The sequence below is a fragment of the Falco biarmicus genome, chromosome W (assembly GCF_023638135.1).
Source record: "Falco biarmicus isolate bFalBia1 chromosome W, bFalBia1.pri, whole genome shotgun sequence".
NCBI classification, from domain to species: Eukaryota; Metazoa; Chordata; class Aves; order Falconiformes; family Falconidae; genus Falco; species Falco biarmicus.
In genome coordinates, this window is record NC_079310.1 from 8,235,477 (window position 1) to 8,255,048 (window position 19,572).

At 40.3% G+C, this 19,572-nt stretch overlaps 1 protein-coding gene across 1 annotated transcript in view; it reads left to right on the forward strand.

Annotated features, from left to right (window-relative positions):
- Positions 1 to 2,800: 2,800 nt before the first annotated feature.
- LOC130142087 (sorting nexin-18-like) overlaps positions 2,801 to 19,572 on the forward strand; it is a 130,555-nt gene continuing 113,783 nt past the window's right edge. The window contains exon 1 of the mRNA XM_056323535.1: positions 2,801 to 2,858. The gene's annotated coding sequence lies outside the window, so the exon portion shown is untranslated. The remainder of the gene's footprint in view (positions 2,859 to 19,572) is intronic.

Below are 19,572 nucleotides of genomic sequence, written 5' to 3' on the forward strand. Positions count from 1 at the left end.
TGCAGGTGTTAGACCCTGATAGGTTTTTGTGTCCTTCTTGCTTGCTATTTGCTGTTGCTGTAGGTGCCCGTATGCTGGGGTTCTAAGTTCTGATTCTTCACATCCTGTTTACATACCTGACAATTTGTGGCCGTCTTAAAGGTACACGGCTAAGTCTTTGAAGTCAACTAACTTATCTGCAGACCCACAGCAGACCCCAACAGAGAAATAGTGTGAAATAGGGACAATGGACATCGATTGTGATTGTATAGGTCTGCTCAAGGAATGTGGGTATGGTGACTGGTCATGGGTGTGGTGTCTGGTCACATAGACATACAGCTTTGAGGAGAGCCTACCCTTCTTCCTCTAACAAAGGGGCTATTTATAAAAAGGATGAGAAAAGGATGAGAGACATTCCAATGTTATCTAGAGGGAGAGCTAAGTCTCCTTGCTGGAGAAGACTAGATGGTCGACAAGGACATGAATTACCTGCAAACCTGCAAGACCACCATATTCCAGGCAAAGGACTGATATGCTAATTAACATACGAAGCGAGAGTAGGCGGGTTTAGGTAATGAATATGTGATATGGAGAAATAGTGTGAAATGGGGACAATGGACACAGACTGTGATTGTATACGTCTGCTCAGGAATGTGGGTATGGTGACTGGTCATGGGTGCGGTGTCTGGTCACATAGGCACACAGCTTTGAGGAGACAACTACAGTTTTGAGGAGATGCCTGCCCTTCTTCCTCTAACAAAGGGGCTATTTAAAAAAGAATGAGAAAAGGATGAGAGACGTTCCAGTGCTATCTAGAGGAAGGGAGTGCTAAGTCTCCTTGGTGGAGAAGATCGGATGGTCACAAGGACATGGACATGAATCACCGCTCCTCGATGGAGACGATTGGATGGTCACAAGAACATGAATCACCTACAAACCTGCAAGACCACCACATTCCAGAAAACGGACTGATAAGCTAATTAACATACAAAGCGGGGTTTAGGTAACGAATATGTATAGGCGTTAATTGAATATTCATTTGTTTTATTGTATAAATGTGAGATGGTTCGTCACTTCGGGCATGCACGCTTGTGGTGGAGCGATCCCCCGTGCATCTGCATGCAATAAACATACCTACTTTCGAGTTATAGAGTTTAATTCCGTACGTCATCAGTTTCTTAGGCCTTGCCAGTGAGGAGACTTGAGTAAGTGCTGAGTATATAAGCTAGGGGAAGAAGTAGTAAGGTGGGGGGACATTTTTCATTATGGCATTTGTCTTCCCAAGTAACCATTATGCATGATGGAGCCCTGCTTTCCTGTAGATGGCTGAACACCTGCCTGCTGATGGGAAGTAGTGAATTAATTCTTTGTTTGCTTTGCTTGTGTGCGTGGCTTTTGCTTTACCTATTAAACTGTCTTTATCTCAACCCAGGAGTTCTCTCACTTTTACTCTTCCCATGCTCTCCCCCATCCCACTGTGGAGGAAGTGAGCAAGTGGCTGCATGGTGCTTAGTTGCCAGCTGGGGTTAACCCATGACAGTTTATTATTCCCCTTTTGCAGCTGATAGATTATGAGCGTCCTCTAATTTGTGGTGGTCTAAAAGAAATTAATACTTTCTTTTTTTTTTTTCCCAGAGAACTTTGCATTTTGTAGCATTTTCTCTATTCAAAGCAGAATGTCAACAACCTTTAGCAAAAACTGTGAATGCTCAGCGCTTTTTTTCAGATTAGGTGCTGGGTTTAAACTCAAACCTACATAGAATGGAGAGCACGCTCAACACAAATTATTTTGTGTGGCTTATATTGCATAGAAGAACTTTGGTAGAGCAGAGACAGTTGAGTTCTCTGAGCACTACTCTGCAGACTGAGGGAGACCCTTACTTGGTCTTCACACTACCTTTCTTTCTCATTGTGCACAGTACAACTGATGCTGCAAAAGAAGGAAGGATTATATAGACAACACCCTCCTGAAAGACCTTAGTATATTCTGTGCACTGAATCAGGCAGGTAAGTGCTGGAAAAGTTATGTGATTGTGTGTCATATGCCTTGATATACTAGCTACACAGGCAACTTTAATTCTGAAATTTCCTATTTTTTTTTTACTGGTTGTGGGAAAATCACCTTGAGGGGGGGAATTAGAGAAAAATTGTGTCCTAATAGAAGCGTAGTATTACAGAAAGCTTTTTAGAGTAAAATACAGCTATCGCCTTTTGGACGGTTGGCATGCATGGAATCTACATCACCACAGTCCCCTAAGCAACACAACCTGCTATCCTAGATGAGCAGTGGAGGATGGAGTGGAGTGGAGACACCACGGCCAGGCTCTGCTGTACTCCCTGCAGGACTGGGAACTTGATGGTACCATACAGCCAATAAGCTGCATAGTGGCTGTAAAATATATGAGATGATGTCCATTGCTGGGCAAACAACTGTGGCGAAGACCAAGCAAGAGTCTCATTATCTGTGAAAGAAGGTCGGGATCTCGGCCCCTCAGCACTTCAAAGCCTTCTGACAAAGATGTGCTAACTGCTAAAAGAAAACAAACTGCTGAAGAGATAAAACTCAAGGATGCTAGGGTAAAATAACTGTGGTAGTGGGAGATCACGACCTCCTACTCAAATGGCCCCACTGAAGAGAGTGAATCCCCCGCTTGGGGAGCATGTGTAGTAAATTTAAAATTAACTGTACCTTTAAATAAAAATGAGAGAACTTTGCACCAATCATAATAAAGGAATGTATGACTAGGGTCACTCAAGCCCCACCTCAGAGTAAAGAGAAGTATAAAAAGTGAATGAACGAGGGGACAAGTGAGGAAGATACCACTGAGATTGACTTCTGGGATAAGCCTTGCTTCTCCCCCCCCCTTGGGACCCCTTGGGTGAGACTTAAACTAAGTGCTTCTTTGGGAGACTTAGAAATATCTCTAGAGAATTATTCTTTAACATTTGTAGCCAGGCTGTATTGTTTGTAACTTTTTTGCATGTTTTATACTTTATAACATTTTATTTGCATGTGCCCTTTTACAAACAGTCACTATCACCAGCAATCAAAGAAACCAGTATATTTGTTGCTAATAAAACTGCACTGTTAAGTAGCTGGTTGTCGCAGTTTCTCGTTGAATGAGACCATACCCTAGACCGTGGCCATGCTAGTTCATGAGCACGACTGGACTGGCAGTGCAGACTGCTATCAGTGTATCCAGACCCATGGTAGTTCAATATACATATTAAACGCAACTGGAATGATAGTGGTAAATTGGACATCACCTAGAATTTAAACCTAGCCGCACCTAACCTCCCACCTCAGTGAGGAGAGCTGGAAGGTGGGAGTGTGTGTGTGTGGTGGTATTTCCTGCTAAATTACTCCATCCCCTTTAATGCAACACTGGTCAACCTTAGCATTCTTTAATACAGTTGTTTGTTGCGTGCAACTCCCTAAATCAATTACCTCTTCCCTCCCCAAGAAAAAAATGGATAATAGAACATATGGAGCTATACCAATACCCACAGTGCTGCATCACATAGCCTACATTATGGCATCTCCTTCAGCCCCTAAATCTACAGTTCATCAACAGTTACAACTTTTCAGCTGCCATATCAGACCTTTGATCATTGAGTAAAGAAAGTAATTTATAATGAAAGAAACAAAACATTGCTGTACTCACTACCAGAAGAACTTAATTACCCATTTTTTGACTTCTCATTATAGCTATTTAGTAACAGCAAAAGGACACACACTTTGGAAGCCCAAGGTATAATCAGAGACTGGAGGAACAGGCTTTTGTAGTCACAGGGCTTTCTGTCCTCACCCTTTTCTGATCTTTGACCCCATGTGTTTCTCCCCAACTATCTCTGATCTCCACTTTGGTGTAGTTGCCAGGCACAACTTCAAACTTGTGTTCCAGGCTGCTGCTTCTCTCCTCCCATGGCCAGGTAGAAAGAGAAGCAATACTGACAGCTTTTTGCTCGGCTTCTGGTCTGGGAGGTTCAGGCCATTCTGGATGAAGGGAAAAACAATTACAGATAAAGTCTCACTTATCCTCTGCTGATCGAGATTAGAACCGAGATTGCTTGGAGCAAGCGGGAGCTACAGAAAATTTATCTGTCAAACTACAGTATAGTAGTGTTATCGATTTGTTAATAAGTTAAGATTGATTGACTTTATTTGATTGATTAATTGATTTTATAAAATCATTTTATAAAATTGAAAAATAGAAGGATAAGAAATATTTTTAATGAAACTTATAGTTGCACAGTAAAAGCTGCTATGAGATCTTCTGTACATCCCGTACCAAGGCTAGAAGAAGGGGCTAGAACCATTGTTAAAACTTAGGTAATAACTTGAGGGTTTGAAAGGTTTCTTTGTATTTGACCAGTCTTCTGTATGTAGAGGTGTATTGAAATGTCAGAATATGAGATTAATTTAAACTGGGGAGAGTCGACTGGAACAGCTTGTAGTTACGTGCCAAGAAATCGTGAACTTTAGTAAAAGGTAATTCCGGCAGGGGGAGATCGCAACCACCGACTCATATACCACCTACCCAAATCGTACCCCAGACCCATTTCTAGACCTTTCTAAGCTTTATTGCGCAGAATCGGATATAGGAGGAGAGTATGTTAATGATTTATGGGAAATATTATGATTATGCATGAATATTTAATGAATATGTATGAATAAGTTCTATATATAGAATCTGATTTTGGGATCTGGCGTGCATTGATTGTGAGAGGACTCGCTCACGCACCCGGCCGTTAATAAAGAAGTGTCTGCTTATCTACATCACATTGGTGTCTAAGTTCTTCATTCCGAGATTTCGGTAACAGTTTTGTCGACCCAGATGGGACCTCGCTGAAGGAGACCGGAGGAGTCGGGGACCTGATCGGTTCCAGCTGGCACCGAGGATTTCTCGGGGACACCCATCGATCCCCGATCCGTAAGGCTCTTTGCGACGTTCCCTGGATTTTTGGTAAGACACTTCTTTTTCTAATTGTAGTAAGTGGGTTTGAGTCCCACTAAAGTAAGTGAGTAAGTGCACTAGAGGAAGTGGGTTGGAGTCCCACTATAATAAGTGTATGGTAAGGGGTGGGATGGAGTCCCACCAGTGGGTTGGAGTCCCACTGAGTAAGTCTGCCTGTCAGATGCGGTGAAAAGCTGCGCAGCGTAGGACTAGGAGTCTGCCCGTAAGACATAAGCGAAAGCTATTGCAGGGTTGGACTAAAAGGATCCTTGTGGAAGTGGAAGCCTAGGCGTCTGCCCGTAAGATATTAAGGGAAAACTACTGCAGGGTTGGACAAAAGTGTAGACAAGAGAAACTATATATTATAGTGTTCTCTAATGTAGTGCCTCTAACAAGAAGTTAGAAGGGGTTTTTGGTTTTTTTTTTGTTTTGTGAGTTTGTGTATTAAGAAGAAAATTAAGAGGTATAATATTGTGGTATATGTTTATTTAAAGTAACTGTGGGAAAGTGTGAGTGTGGCTGTAAGGGTGAGATGTGCAATTGAGCACAAAAGCGAGTGTGGAGTGTGGATCCGCGGATCGGAGTGACAGAGTTGAATAATCGTGTATTGTATTGTGAGTAATTACACCATGGCAACTAAGTTAAATTGGTTGTTTAAAAGTAAAAGCATGGGTAATCTTGCTGCAAATGACAAAATCATGAAAAAAATTCTCCGTTGGGATGTTTATTGGCACATTGGGGAAATTTACAGGATGATCTGCAAAAGAGCCAGATGATTGAGTATTGTAATAATTTGAGTATTGTAATAATTGGTGGCCTTTGTATATATTAGATGATCAGGAAAAGTGGACCACGAATGGGACACTGAATTATAACACTATTTTGCTGTTAATGCTGTATTGTAAAAGAGAAGGGAAATGGAATGAAATGCCACATGTGGATTTGTTTTTTTACTTAAGACAAAGAAAGGATTGGCAGGATGAATGTAAGCTAACTATTAGAGATAATTTGGTAATGGCTATAACTTCTGATAATAAGAAAGTGGAAAAAAATGTTGCCAAACTGTGAGGTTGGGAGTGGATACGGGAGCAACATTTTTTTATTAAATACCTGTAAAGGAAAAATTGGAACAAAACCAGGCCATTCCTGCAACGCCTGGATTTGAAATTTGGAAATAAGAAAATTATACATGAATTTTTGTATGTACCAGAATGTCCGGTACCCTTGTTAGGAAGAGATTTGTTATCCAAATTAAATGCACAGATTGTTTTTGATGAAGGAGAACTTTTCTTGAAAATACCTGCATCAAAAATGGGAGAAACCTTGATGATACAAGAAAGAGTAAAGGAACAAGAAATTCCACCGGAGGTGGATTTGGCAGTGATCCCTACTGTATGGGAAACAGATATTCCTGGTAAATTGAAACTAGCAGAACCTGTTAAAATAGATTTGAAGGAAGGCGCAGGAACAGTGAAAATTAAACAATATCCAATCAAATCAGAAGTGAGACAGGAATTGAAGAAATTGATTGATAAATTTTTGGAGTATAAAATTTTGGAAGAATGTGAATCTGAGTATAATACTCCTATTTTACCAGTCAGAAAACCTTCAGGTGAATATAGACTGGTACAAGACTTGAGAGCAGTAAATCAAATACTTAAGGATATTTATCCTGTAGTAGCAAACCCTTATACACTGTTAACAGCATTGAGGGAGAATTATCAGTGGTTTACAGTGCTTGATTTGAAAGATGCTTTCTTTTGTATACCTTTGGAAAAGGAAACCAGAAAACTGTTTGCTTTTGAATGGGAAAATCCACAAACTGGGCAAAAGATGCAGTTGACATGGACTAGAATACCCCAAGGATTTAAAAACAGTCCAGCTATTTTTGGAAATCAGTTAGCATAGGAACTTGAAATCTGGAAACAGGATAAATCAAGACCTGGACATTTACTTTTACAATATGTGGATGACATACTGATTGCTACAGAAAAAAGATTTACTTGTATACAGGTGACTATTGACCTCTTGAATTTCCTGGGACTAAATGGGTACAAGGTATCCAGGAAGAAAGCCCAGATAGCCTGCCAGACTGTGATATATCTGGGCTTTGAGATTTCAAAAGGACAACGACAATTAGGCAAAGATCGCAAAGAAGCTATTTGTGGTATACCTGAGCCGAGAAATATTCATGAACTCAGAGCATTTTGGGGAATGAGCGGGTGGTGTCATCTTTGCATTATGAACTATGGGCTAATAGCTAAACCGCTGTATGAGGCCCAAAAGAATTGTCCCTTTGTATGGGGCCCACAACAGCAAAGGCTTTTGTAGAGTTGAAACGTGCCTTAATGTCTGCACCTGCTTTGGGACTTTTGGATTTAACCAAAGATTTTCAGTTGTTTGTTCATGAAAGGCAACACCTTGCACTGGGAGTGTTAACTCAGAGGATAGGAAGCTGGAAACGACCAGTCGGATATTTCTCTAAACAACTGGACACAGTGAGTAAAGGGTGGCCAAACTGCCTTTGAGCAGTGGCAGCAACAGTGATGCTCATTCAAGAAGCTCGGAAATTGACTTTGGGAAGAACAATAACAGTCTATGTTCCACACACGCTGATAACTGTCCTAGAACAGAAGGGGGGACATTGGCTGTCCCCCAGCCGAATGATGAAATACCAGATAGTATTGACTGAACAAGATGATGTGATTCTAAAGACAACTAACCTGGTAAATCCTGCAGTGTTTTTAAGTTCCATACAGGAAGAAGGACGACTGGAACATGACTGCTTGGCTACCATCGAGTATGTTTATTCCAGTCGTGAAGATCTGAAGGATGTGCCATTGGAGCGACCAGACTGGGAATTGTATACTGATGGAAGCAGCTTTATGGAAGAAGGAGTTCAATACGCTGGATATGCGGTAACAACAGATACTACAGTTATAGAAGCAGGAGCATTGGCGAGTACCACATCAGCCCAAAAGGCAGAACTCATCGCTTTAATTCGAGCCTTAGAACTAAGCAAAGACAAGAGAGTAAATATCTGGACTGATTCAAAATATGCCTTTGGGGTAGTGCATGTCCATGGAGCTTTGTGGAAAGAAAGAGGGCTATTGTCCTCTCAAGGATCAAACATTAAGCATCAAACAGAAATTTTACAATTATTGCAAGCAGTTCAAAAGCCAGATCAAGTAGCAATCATGCACTGTAAGGCACACCAGTTTGGGAATACAAAAATAATAGCTGGGAATAATTTAGCTGATAGAACAGCAAAAAAGGTAGCAAAGAAACAAGCATTGCAAATGGCAATCATTCCTTCTAAAACAGTAACCCTTCCTAGGGAAAAACCGAGATATTCAGAGGAAGATGACAAATTGGGTCAGTTATTAAATGCTAAGAAAAGCTTAGTGGGATGGTGGGTAACTCCTAACGGACAAGTAGTAATTCCACCTCTTTTGATGAGAGAGATAATTCAAATGAGACATCAAGAATGTCACTGGGGGGCAGAAGCCTTAGTAACATCTTTACGAAAGCAAGTAATATCAGTTAAAATGTTGGGAATAGCTAAAATAGTAACTGCAAAGTGTGAGGTATGTTTGAAAAATAATCCAATGATTAAGAAAAAGGTTCAAATGAGTAGGCTGAAGTCTGGTACATAACCTGGAGATTATTGGCAAGTAGATTTTTCAGAGCTGCCTAGACAAAATAGGTATCGGTACATCTTGGTAGGGGTTGATACTTTTACAGGATGGCCAGAAGCCCTTTCCTGTCGCACCACACAAGCAAAAGAGGTGGTGAAGTGGTTATTACAAGAAGTAATTCCGAGATTTGGAGTTCCTATTGGAAATCTTCTGACAGAGGTCCACACTTACTCGCAGAAGTAGTCCAAAGTGTTAGCAAAGTATTGGGTATTAATTGGGATTTACATGCATCTTGGAGACCACAATCTAGTGGGAAAGTGGAAAGGATGAATCAAACTTTGAAACGACAAATAAGTAAAATTTGTCAAGAAACCAGTCTAAAGTGGCCTCAGGCACTTCCATTGGCCTTTACTATGAATCAGGGTACAGCCAAAGAGTGGAACCTCAGTCAGTCCTTATGAATCATTATATGGAAAAACATATGAGTCTCCAGAACCAAATCCAAACATACATGTAAAAGGAAAATAAGATGTGTATAACTATTTACTTTCTCTAAGGAAAACTTTGGCTGCAATTTGGAGTGCAGTAATTTGGAATAGACCTTTATTCCAGGAAAATGCAGTGCATGATTTCCAAACAGGAGACTATGTCTATGTGAAGACCTGGACCTCCGAACCTTTGCAGGAGCACTGGAGAGGACCCTTCCAGATACTGTTAACCACTATTACAGCTATCAAGATAGCAGAATCGGATGTTTGGATACATGATACTCGAGTGAAGAAAGCACCTACTCCGTGGAAGATTGTCAATCGCAACCCAGAGACTTTAAAATTGACTTTGAAACATGTCTAATTTTTCATACCAGGTTATGATTATTCTTTGGATTTTATTTTGGTCGGTAGTGTTGGTGGGATCATGGGCTGACTTGGTGGACAGGAACAAAAGACAAGTAGAAACAGAACAAGTAATAGACATTCCCAAACAAATGGCTGAGGAAAATTTGATTGTAGGATTGATTAAAGAATTCGCCAATTTATAAAATGTCACGCAGATCACTGCTTGTTTGCCAATACCAAGGGCAGTAGGTGAATCTATTCCATGGGGAATTTTAACCATGAATCTGATCAATCTGGAACATAAAAATGGAACCACCTATTGTGAACAAAGGCCAGTGACTCAATGGTATGAACAAGTAAAGGTTATCAGAAAACAGTGGAAGTCGCCAGGTAAAGAAACAGATTGTAAAAAAAAAACTATTGAATTATGATTTTGTAACAGGATCCCGATCTAGTGCCATAGCTCGAGTTCTTCTTCCTGGGGGTCCAAATCCCCAGTTAGGATGGTGTTCTTATGATGAACATCTTAAAACCAATGTGAGCAGACGTATCATGAAATGGAAGTGTAACAAAACTGGCCAAGGTACCCAATTAGTAGAACCATGGGACTCTATATGGTCTATGTCCATATTTTTCCATTTTCAGTATATGGCAAGAACTTCTTGGTGTTTTACCTGGGATGGAAAAGTTTGTTTCAGTATTACCCTGGGTCAATGATAGATCAATTTCATCGGGAGAGAAGGAAAATAAAATAGTGCCGTGGTGGAAATGTGAAAAATTGTATGATTGCAGTAATGCAGACTTAGTAATCCAAAGAATTTCTCCATAGGTCACTGTTTTAAAATATGGTTGTTTTTGTCGAGGTCTTAAGAACACTCTCAATTTAACCAGCACTTTTACAGTTAGGAAAGGAACTTTGTTTAGCTGTAGCAAAACTACTATTTGAAGTCCAGGACATTTAATTTGGGCATTAAGTGATGGAACCTGGACAACTCATTTACCATTAGATGGTAAGGTGAAACAAATTACTTTAGGCATGCCAACATTGTGTCTGATTTGGAAGAAATCACCATTTAAAGGATCCTTAAAGAATTTAGAATTGAAACGAATAAAGAGATCTGAGATAAATGATGATATTTGGAATGAACCATTTACAGGAGTGAAAATTGGTTGGGCCCTTGAATCACTTTTAAATCCTATAGCTTCATATAGAAACAGAGCATGGGTCTATCAGTTAGCCGGTCAAGTGGAAAAATTAGCAAACGTTAACAAAAAGGGGTTTAAGGAATTGAATATATAATTACAGGTGACCTCCAGAATTACTTTACAAAATAGAATGGCACTAGATATGCTCCTACTTAAAGAACATGGAGTGTGTGGATATCTCAAGGATAAATTGGACCACTGTTGTATCCACATTCCAAATGTCACTCAGGATGTGGAACATGATCTAGACCTATTAGGAAAAATTGAAAAAGAAACTGAAATATTTCAAAAGGATATGTCAGAAGATTGGCTTGGGAAAATTTTTAACAAACTGGGATGGAATTTGAGCTCTTGGATACAATCTATAATTAAAACTTTGTTTCTGTTACTAGTTGTCTTTTTGATGAGCATGCTAGTATATGCATGTCTGAAGAAACAGTTTACCAATAGAATTGCAGTCAATCGTATGATTATGAGAGAAGTACCAACTATTTTATCAAGACATGATCCATCACCAAAATATGTTGAAACAAAAGATATATGAATAATGTGAAAGTATTGAAATAATGATTTTCAACACTTTCAAAGGGGGGAAATGTTACCGATTTGTTAATAAGTTAAGATTGATTGACTTTATTTGATTGATTAATTGATTTTATAAAATCATTTTATAAAATTGAAAAATAGAAGGATAAGAAATATTTTTAATGAAACTTATAGTTGCACAGTAAAAGCTGCTATGAGATCTTCTGTACATCCCGTACCAAGGCTAGAAGAAGGGGCTAGAACCATTGTTAAAACTTAGGTAATAACTTGAGGGTTTGAAAGGTTTCTTTGTATTTGACCAGTCTTCTGTATGTAGAGGTGTATTGAAATGTCAGAATATGAGATTAATTTAAACTGGGGAGAGTCAACTGGAACAGCTTGTAGTTACCTGCCAAGAAATCGTGAACTTTAGTAAAAGGTAATTCAGGCAGGGGGAGATCGCAACCACCGACTCATATACCACCTACCCAAATCGTACCCCAGACCCATTTCTAGACCTTTCTAAGCTTTACTGCGCAGAATCAGATATAGGAGGATAGTATGTTAATGATTTATGGGAAATATTATGATTATGCATGAATATTTAATGAATATGTATGAATAGGTTCTATATATGAAATCTGATTTTGGGACCTGGCGTGCGTTGATCGTGAGAGGACTCGCTCACGCACCCGGCCGTTAATAAAGAAGTGTCTGCTTATCTACATCACATTGGTGTCGATAAGTTCTTCATTCTGAGATTTCGGTAACAGTAGGGCCTGAATAAACTTTAGTTTAACTTGGAAATATTTGGGCAAATTTTCACTGGCCCTGCAGCAGGCATATCTAAGGATGCAAAAGGTAATAAGACTGCCAAATTTCAAGTCCTTGTTCCAAAGTATGAAAGAAAGCTTTCTAGCCAAACTGCTTAAAGAATCTAAGAGGAAAAAACTTTTTTATTTTTATGATGTCCTTCTGATAAATATCTGAAAAACTTTCATTTAAATTTCCCAGAAGAATTCAGGCTGGGGCAGACAGACAGCATGGAAATATGTTAGCTGCAATAGTGAAGGTCTGGCAAAATAAGAAGGTACTGCAAACAGGGTCTTGTAATTCACCAAAAAGATACCTGTGCCTCACTAAATAACGTAGGTATTTTCAGTATAGGCAGTTAATTAACATTTCCTAAAAACATATCAGTTTTATATGCAACATATTCTTTCATTTTGATTTTTTTCAGATTCTGTTGGTGCTTATCTTGAATGTTTCATCACCACATAATTTTCCTACTGATCTCTCTAAGCTGGGTCTTAGAACACTTCTAAATCAAGTGTACCATGCCATTGGCCCCTGAAATTGGTAGAGAGAATCTAGAAAACATTTTGATGTCATGAAATAGGTAATTGTCTTCTCTGCATGTATCAGACAACAAAAGGGTTAGGAAATGCACTGATCTAATGATTTTATCAGGTTGTTAATTTCTAAATCTAAACCCCACATTTTAAATAGAAACATTATTCACACTCCACTCGCTGATCATTCTAAGTAGATATATACCCTGATGGGTTTATTCCACAGTTTTCATTGGATTCAGTACTTTCACAGAAACCAGTACCTCACAGGATCTTCTTGTAGCTTTCAATTCAACCTCTAATCCCCAGCAAGTATACCAGATACTTAACTACCATCAATGCAAAAATTGTGATGCATCAAAAACAAATTACAGGAATGGAACAAAACAAAGGCATTTAACATTATTCTATAGAACTAATTTGCTTTCTTCCACATTTACTTATTTAAAAGGATAATTAGATTTTTTTTGATGCTTCCACAGTCCCACACAATATATATTCACTTCATTGTACAGTACATTTGGATCTCAGACCACATCATCAAACATGAGTGGCCAATATGATACTTGTTCTAAATAAAATTAAAACTGTAGTTCTCACATAGTGCAGTAAGCATTAATGGAATTTAGGCTCCCTTTATCAGTTTAACTCCAACTATACAATGAGTGAGGAAAAAAAGAAGATGCTAATATGGATGCAGATTTTAACCTTTTCGAACTCAGCAACAATTCAGATCCAGGATTACAGTCAAGTTTTTTTGGTATATCAGGTTTAACCAATTAGCACCCCTACTCTCCCCCTGCCCCAAAAATTCACAAATGAGAAAGTAAAGTCAAGTCCATGAAAGTTTATTTGGGAAAACTGTACCTATTTGGTAATGTTGTGTGTATACATATCACAGCTTAATTTCCCCCTGGACACATACATGTCATTAATACTAACCTCCTAGAATACTTCAACTGGAACAAGATCAGTTTCTGAACAGGTCTTAATACCTCCATGTACAATTAATTTGATTGTAGTCTGATCTAATTACTGCAAAGACATTTAATAAGACAGTATCTGGCTTAAGCAAACACATGATAAGGGGAGCTAACATGTAAAGGGTTTATAAGGTAGACATTTAGAAAGCCTGTTTAGCTTGCAGGTTTAACATATAGCTGTGTAAGGAACACTTACACAGGAAGGCTGGTTAGCTTGTGGGTTTAACATATATTTATATTTATAATATATTTATAATATATTGTATAAGGAACAATTGGACAGGAAATCACCTTAGGAAAAGCAAAGCCCCTCAAGGCCCTGGTGTTAACTAAAGAGGATGCAGACCAGAACAAACCGGTTTAGTGATGAAAAACACCAAAAGGTGAAAAGTACACAGTGAGGAAGACCTACAGCCTTCATCCCAGAGACCCCGGCCCATGACCACCAGGAAACACTACGCAGGCACAGAGGAGAGGAACTTGAGGAGGAGACTATGCTAATGATTTTCCGGAACTAATTATAATAATCCCTCCCTGTCCCTGGAAGCGTATTGCATATGTATCAGGGTTAACGAATATGTAACATTTAGTATAATAAAAGGAACCGACTTTGGGCTCCAAGGTGTGCACTTTGTGGTGGAGAGAACCCCTGTGCAGCCAGCGCTGCAATAAACTTACCTACTTCATAACCTCACAGGTTGTAGAGTCGTGATTCCGCACGTCATTTTGGCGACTCAGGTGGGACCCCCTCTGCTCGGCTGCAGGATCGACTGAGGAGCGGACGTCCTAGGTGTGCACCCTGGGATTTCTCGGAGGAACTCCACTCCCAGCCGCTCACTGCAGGGGCAGACAAGGACCATTTGCATCGCAGACAAACGGTATGTTTACAGGGTAACTAGATGATAGTGCGTCCTGTGAACGGGCTGCCGGTAAAGCACGCAGAGACGTCTGGCATGCGGCGTAGTCCCAAGGGGAAGGTACCTTCAGGAAGATAAGGGTGTGGAGTGAGAGGCAGGACGATAGAGCGTCCTGCCGTAGCATTCCTGTCAGCACCCGGTGTGAATGGTGTGAGTGAGTGTGTGGCTGAGACATGCAATTAAGCACGAAACGAGAGCGGAGTTCCGATTCGTGAATCACGCAGTTCCTGTGAAGGACACTGCTGGAGACGGACGAAGCGAGTGATTTATTTGGTGATTGATGAGATTTGTTTTTGTATTTAAGGGATATCTCGTTAATGACAACCTGGGTTTTAGCAGCTGCTGGAGGGATAATAGCTGGGCTGATAATTGTTTGGCTTATTTGCTGTCATTATAATACATTTGTTGTTCCATGTATAGTATAAGTGTTTTAATAATTATAGAAATAATTGTTTTGTGAGGTTTGTTGGTAGTAGGGCTAAGTTGTTGATATCTGAGAAGAAGGTGGGAGGACATAAAAAAATATACTAGACCAACTTCTGACCCAGAATATATTAAACTGAAATAAACTAAATGGGGAACTCCCAGGATGGTGGGATTCTCAAGAAAAGCCCCTTAGGGTGCATATTAGCTCACTGGAAAAATGTGGCTGGGGGTTTCAGTGGAATTATAATACCATTTTACAATTAATGTTGTTTTTGAGAAGAGATGGAAAATAGGATGAAGTATCCTAGGCTGATATGTTCTTTTCTCTCTGAAATCATTCTGAGTGGCAAAAAGATTGTGGCATTATGCTTCCCCAAGATACCTTGGTAACGGCCCTCGAAAAAGAAAATTTGAAAGAAATTAAAGGGAAATTAAAAAGGTGTTGCTCTGCCTGTAGTATTGTCAGCGATGTACAAAGCTGGAAAAAATCCGTCAGTTGAAGAGAATGGTCCAGTGAAAAATTTTAGACCACTACTCAGACAGCTGGATGAGGACTCGGAGCCCCCCCACCCCCTTGTCACAGTCCACTCAGTGGACTCGTGATGGTTCGTTTACTATGATCTTGAAGCGCAAAAATCAAGACGACCACGCCAAGGGGTTATGCTTCAATCAAGCAGCACATTTTTATCGTTTGCCCGTAAAGCAGCATGCGATAGGTAGAAAGACAGAAAGTGAAGAAAAGATAAAGCAAAAAGAAAAGGAAAGAGGATTATAGCTACCACCACGGGTCCAAGGCGTCCCTATGGTCCCAGGTCCAGGCAGCGTCCCTCCAGTCCTTCCGATCGTGGTGATCCTTGGTGGGTTAGATCTCCTAAAATTCGGTTGCTAAGGAGTCCTCTTTTATGCCGAGCAATACACATTGCTCCTCCTCTGGCCCATGGAATGTTGTCAGTTTCTGCCTTCTCGAGCAAGGTTATCACGCATGTTCTGGTTCGTTGTTACGACAACAGTTGTGACTCATCTTCCGGACAGTTGTTATGCGGCCTTATTGTAGTTGTTCCTTCCAGTGCTGGGTATCAGGGAGCGGCATAGTACTCCTTGTACCATGCAGTTCTCCTTCAGGGTCACTGGGTCTAGGTGTCCATGAGGACCACATTCCATCTCCAGGTCTCTGTTAGCAATGTTGAGACAATATTGTTCTCTTTAGACTGACTCTTACACCACCCTGTGGCTCAACATTGTTATCAGGACTATGTGGCAGCGATATAACCCTCTTAAGAGGGGAAAAAGAGGACAGGGAAAAGAAAAGGGGGAAAGGAAAATGACAGACAGTAAAAGAAGGGGAAAGAATAATCAACTTTATATCAAACAATTTACAATAATTAAATATTCATAAAAATAACTAAACATAAATCTGCTTTGGTCTTACACAATTTTCCTTGTGTCAATAGATTTAGGGTTGTCCACATTGGAGGGGATATTCAGCAAGTTATGTGCATTGATTACAGATGTCAAATGTGCCAATTGTTTTACCATTTTCCAATATAAGACATACAATATCATTGACAAAACAAGACCGATCAAGACCAATATCAAAAGGACAACAATAGGGTGACACAACTTGTTCAAGATGCCAGTAGCAGTCGGTGACCATCCGAAAAGTGTGTCCTACCATCCATGTTCTGCATCTTTTCTCACTCTTCTCAAGACACAGTATATTTCTTCCACATTGTGATGGACAGTTATCAGGGTTTTCTGTCCGTTTTCTCTAACCTTTTCCAGAATCTTGATCAAATCTTGATGCTGTAACAGTTGTTTTACCAAGGTGAGATTCATTCCAATGGGTGCAGGCTGCAATTTGTGAATCAGTGTATAATTAGATTTCAAGAGCTGGTGAGATGTGACTGGGGCTAAATAGGAGAAGTCACATCCAGTGATGTTAATAAAATTGCAAACACAAAAATTTGAATGATTCTTAGTATCCACAATCACCATATCTACAGATACATAATTAGAAGCAGTCCTCAAACATGCACAACCTTTGCCAATATATACAAGCACTGTTTCAGGGTTATCATCAGGACGAATCTCAAAATGACAGATATTCTGTGTAGTGTCTAAACAAATGTCCTGAGTTCTGATTGTATTGTCTTCGCAGATGAACCCTTGTTGTTCCCACACGATACAAGATTCCAAATCTACAGTTTGCCATTTCTCATCCACCTTTTGGGCCCATACTCTATGCTCGAAAGGATAGAGTATGGTTCCATTGTGATTCAACCCTAAGGCAATAATTGGGTAGATTACATTTATTGATGCATGGGATATCATCAATACAAAAGCGGTGGTAATGTTTGTGGTGGGGTTATATTAAAGTTTACCAAATTCCACCAGGATTGGAGTTTCTTCTCAAAGTCGGTGCACTGTCCCAGACTATTCTCTGAATTTCAGTGGGGAAAGTGCCTCCTTCACCTTCTCTAATAATCAAGGCAGCCACTGACTGTATCCATAATTGGGCCTGGATACAACTAAGAGTCAAAGAAAGGTTATTTTGGATTACACCAAGTGCATCTACAATCAATTTGTGATCTTCCACGTTCACCTTTTCCCATTTTGGTAGCACATCTGCTAACTGCCACTGGTTAGTTCCCAGAGCCAATAGGGAAGATCGCAAAGGCCGTTGCAATCCTGCCAGATCATTAGCTGTAGTTGCCAATTTGTTCATTAATATCTCTGAGTCAATGCCATTCAGAACCCCCAGTCCTGTTCTCAAAACACCAGTTAGGTCTCTCTGAGTCCGTTTCCCAGAAGGTGTCCGTTTCCGCAGCCAGGTTATCCATCCCTCGTAAGAGGGTTTTAGGAAAGGAGAGCAGGCTGGCTGAATATCTGAAACATTAACTTGCATCAACAACTCAACTCGTTCAAGAGACCATTCTGGATTAGACAACATTTGTTGCTGACCTGTATTTCTGATTATGTATGGTCCAATTTCAAAAATGTTTTGATTGAGTTTAGCCAATTTTGGATCAAGCGTTAATGGGGTCGTTATAACTGTGGTGGTGGGAGGAATAGTGGTTAGCATGATTGTTATTTTAATCTTACAAGTCAGAGCTGTTGTTGGGGATTCCTGTCCTAGGCATACTATAAAGATGGGCTCGGTTAAGGTAAAATTGTGCCAACATTCCCGTGAATTAAAGCACGTGGTCGTATCTAAAAGGGTAAATTCTTTACCTACCTTTCTGACATTAATCAGGGTGTTTCCTGAAATTTTGGTGTTATCCCTTTCATTATATATTTGACACCCTACTTTTATCTTATCTCCTAATCTGCCCCACAATCGGGCAACTTTTTCCACATCATCCCGATCCCACTGATTCCTTTGGTACACCTCATTTTCAGAAAAAATCACCATAGCTAGTTCTGTCTTTGAATCTACACTTTCCATTATTCCAGTGTGTTTTTTCTGGGCATGATTCCAAGGCCAGTTATCAGGCTCTTGGTTGTAGGCAAGAGAGAGGATACAAAAAAGCACAAATGGTCCCAGCCCACTATTAATCGTTCTAAGAATCTAAACATCCCTCCCCCCATACACACCTATAAAATCTGTTATGATCAAAAATGTCTTTCTTTGAGTCGGGGTTTTAAGAGTTCAGTTTCCATGGCCTCCCAGAAGGTATCCCTCGGAGTTCTCCTGTAAAATTAAAACAACAGAGCTTGCCTCCCTGAGGCAAAAAGAGTTAAAACGATGGTATTATCCAGCGGGTATTTATCTTATGTTCCTTTCCCAAGGAACAAGAGGCTACCCAAGCACATGCATTCAGTGGGGTTTTCAGTACCAGTGGTACGTTTCCCACAGTAGGAAGTGCACCAGAACGGGTTGTCCTGGGAAGTGAGCTGGGTTCTTTGAATCATTTAGTCCCTTTAATGAGGGAACCAAGAAAGGAGCCGCTGGGCAAAAAGCAGTTATTTTGGGGCATCCGTTTACCCCCCATCTATCATTTACACCTTTAACAGCTTCCCACAAGCGGACATCCCAATTTCCCTCATGAGGTTTCAAAAGTCGTTTTAAGAGACCATTGGTCCTTTCTACAATTCCATTAGCTTGCGGATAATATGAGGTATGAAACACCTAGTCAATCCTTTTGCTTCGTGCCCAGTCCTGTACAATTCTGGCGGTAAAGTGGGAACCGTTGTCAGATTGTATTTCCTGTGGCTTTGGAAAAGTTCCAAACCATTCATGCAGCGCTTTCACAGTGTTCTCCCCCGTAGTCCTGTTAAAGGCTTCTGCTTGGACTAGTCCTGATGTTATTTCCACTCCCACCAGCACAAAATGTTTTCCTCCCAATCTCTTAAAGGGGCCAATATAATCCACCTGCCAGGCATCCCACAAGCCTTTACCTTCCCTTAAATGCAGAGGGTCATCCTCTAAAGGGTGCCTTTCAAGTCTTCAACATTGTTCGCAGGCTGATATACAGGTTTTACACATTTCTCTGGTGATGGGCCAGCCTCGGGCAAGGGCTTCACGGTACAGATCTTTAGCTCCTGTGTGTTTGCGTTTTACATGCAACCATTCTAACAGGCATTCCCAGTCTTCTGAAATCTGGTCCTTCTGTACAGGAGCTAGCCTTGCTAACTCACCAGCCCAGTTATTCCATTCTCCTGCTGACCCCCCATCTATCTGATGAGAAGCTACCCAACCTACAGCAAAGTTCCCTCAGCTAGCAATACTTAAGATGTCTTGCCATTTTTCCT